This window comes from Camelina sativa, chromosome 15 (assembly GCF_000633955.1).
Source record: "Camelina sativa cultivar DH55 chromosome 15, Cs, whole genome shotgun sequence".
Lineage (NCBI taxonomy): Eukaryota > Viridiplantae > Streptophyta > Magnoliopsida > Brassicales > Brassicaceae > Camelina > Camelina sativa.
Window position 1 is genome coordinate 26,378,362 of NC_025699.1, and position 2,733 is coordinate 26,381,094.

The 2,733-nt window shown below is 46.3% G+C and overlaps 1 protein-coding gene across 1 annotated transcript in view; it reads left to right on the forward strand.

Annotated features, from left to right (window-relative positions):
* The window catches only part of LOC109129199 (bifunctional fucokinase/fucose pyrophosphorylase-like), a 13,265-nt gene continuing 10,603 nt past the window's right edge, over positions 72 to 2,733 (forward strand). Inside the window, exons 1-2 of the mRNA XM_019236915.1 lie at positions 72 to 502; positions 622 to 817. The gene's annotated coding sequence lies outside the window, so the exon portion shown is untranslated. The remainder of the gene's footprint in view (positions 503 to 621; positions 818 to 2,733) is intronic.

Here is a 2,733-nt window from a genome sequence, read left to right on the forward strand (position 1 = left end):
TATTTAACCTTTCCGTACAACATAATTAATCGCATGAATTGGGCTTTTGTAAGCCAGACGAGATACCTTAAATAAGCCCAATAAGATAGGACAGTGGAAACAAAAAAGAAGGGTTTCTCATAATGTTGAACAATCAGTAAAGATTGGGGGTTATAATCGAAATAAGAGAAACTATCGGCCCCTTATTAAAAAATTCTGTAAAACGGCGACAGGCGACTGAGGCGAACGAGCTAAAGCGACGGCTCGGCGACGGTGGGATTTGTTTTCCCGGAGGTAACTAACTGACTTAGCCACAGTTTCGCGCAAGTCATGGTACCATTTTAAGGCTCTCGGTGCGCCATCCCACTAGGGTCCCGTCTTGGGATAGCTAGCTCCACTGTTACTTTGGCTGCTCCTGATCCGGATGGCAAGCGGATCGGGTCTGGTTCTGCCACTCTTAACGCCATTCCATTATGAGCAATTAGGTTCCAATCCTGGTCCCGAGGTAAAATTGTGCTGCCAGGTTAGATAAATCCATAATTTTGAACAAAACAATCCTTGCATGAGTTTATTATATATAGAATGATCAGTAGTTGTGGAACCTATANATAATGATTTGATGGTTATGTTGATGATCATCAGGTGGAAGTTGCAAGTGGTACTTGTCCTACAGAGTCCTCTCCAGAGTCTTGGGTTAGATTCCTCTCTGAAAAGCATGTACTAATGCTTCATGCTGGAGGTGACTCCAAAAGGATTCTATGGGCAAATCCTAGTCTTCCTCCCACTTCCTTATCTTGCAGCTGATGATCCTGTTCCTCTCCTTTTTGATCATATACTGGCAATTGTTGATGTCCCTTTTGGTCACAATTAGTATCGTTTTAGTTCGGTTAAGAGGGTCGAAGATCTCCTTTATTATATTGGTGCCGAGACACAAAAGGACGGGTTACAACACGACTTAAACGGATTACAAAGATGGACGAGGATAATAGACGAGCTGATATCTCGTCGATTCTACGAGCTATAAGCTTGAAACCGTTGACTTTTGCTTGGATGAGCTGGATCCTTGTACTTGCTGTACCAATTCTCCTGCTTTTTCTCCGATCCCTTTTTAAGAGGCCGTACGCCTATATTTATAGGAAATCGTGTCGGTTCGTCCAGGAAAAATACCATAATACCCCTTTCTCTTGAAAGGGATATTTGTGGGCTTTTTCCTGGGCCTGGCCTCTTTGTTGGGGTGGGATCCACCCCTAACAGTAGTCCCCCCCCCTTTGCCTTTAGTTCGTAGTCTTTAGGCGAAGGACTGCATGGGAAAATGCAGGGTTGCTGTTCTGATGGGGCAAACGAAGAGTCGCGCGTGAAGGTGCGGTTTCCAATGTTGAGGGTCGAATCGTCGCGTTCGGTGCTTGAAGCGCGTGAAGTCCGGAAGTTGTATCGTCATTGAGCGCGTGCTGTAATGATGACGTTTCTGGATTCTTCTTTCCTCCCCTATAAATATCACTTCTCTTCTGATCTCATTTACCTTCTTTTCGTGTCTTCGGTGCTTTCGTCGTTCAAGTATTCTCCCTTCTTCCTATCTCGTCGTTATATTGCTTTCTGTGTGTTGTACTTTTTACTATGGACTCTCCATGATCCGCATCGTCTAATCCCTCTGCCGGGAGCCACCTTCGACGAGCGACGACTTCCGAATCTGGCGGTTCTACTAGATCTGTTCGCCGTCGGACTCGTTCTTCGAACTCTTCTGACTCGTCTTCGGCGGATTTAGACGCGGCTTGCTTCGAAGAGATGAAGCGTCGTCTTACTCCTGGATCGGCAGTCCCTAGCTCGTCGGGGCATTCTTTCAAAATTCCCTCATTGATAGACGAGCCCCTAAACGACGACCCATCTTCTCCTAATTTGGACGACGTTCCTTTGCCGATCGTCAACCTTTTCAACCACATGCCGCCGACATCAATAAAAATTGACGCGGCGGTTGATGCAGTTCGCGTCGGGAAGTTAAAAATTGACGTGACAACTGATGCGGTTAGTGCCAAGATACTAAACACTAGGCCGAAGATTTTGATTCCGGCCTCATTTCAGCGTCCCTGGGATGCACCTTCCGGCTTTATTTGCCTTTCAGAGAAGTACTTAACCGAGTGCGGACTCACCTTCCCCCTGCCTTCCTTTTTGATGACGTATTTCGCTCGTCGAAAGGCAGCTATTTCTCAATTTGCCCCGGCGACCTTTCGAAACGCTGTCGGTCTTTCGATCATGGCCGAGGCTGCGGGGGTCACGCTTACTTGTGATCATTTTGAAGAGCTGACGTGTCTAAATCTATCGAGTCGAGAGAAAACTCCCGGGCTTTATTATGTAGCGTCGGGAAAGAAGACGACGCTCGTCGAGGGTGCCAAGGGCAAAACATATAACTGGAAAGGCTCGTATTTCTTTCTGGAAGTTGCCGCGGGGGTTATGGAGGATCCGTCGATCCCTTGGTTTTCTGGGTGGAACCCTTCACCCGGTAGCCGACCCTTCTTGCTTACTTATCTTCGCTTGCATCATCTGGTTCTACTTAACATTTCTTTCTTTCATTTTCAGTTGTTATTCCGAGGTGTTTGCTTCCGTTCCCTTCTTCTTTGCAAGCCGAAATAGACGCGATTAAGCTCCATTGCCCTTACGTGTGGCCGGGTACTGAGGGTAAAAAAGATCGTCCACGGAAGTTAGCATCTAGCCGAAGACCAAGAGGTTTTTTTTTGTTTTTTCTTTTTTTTTTTTTTTTTT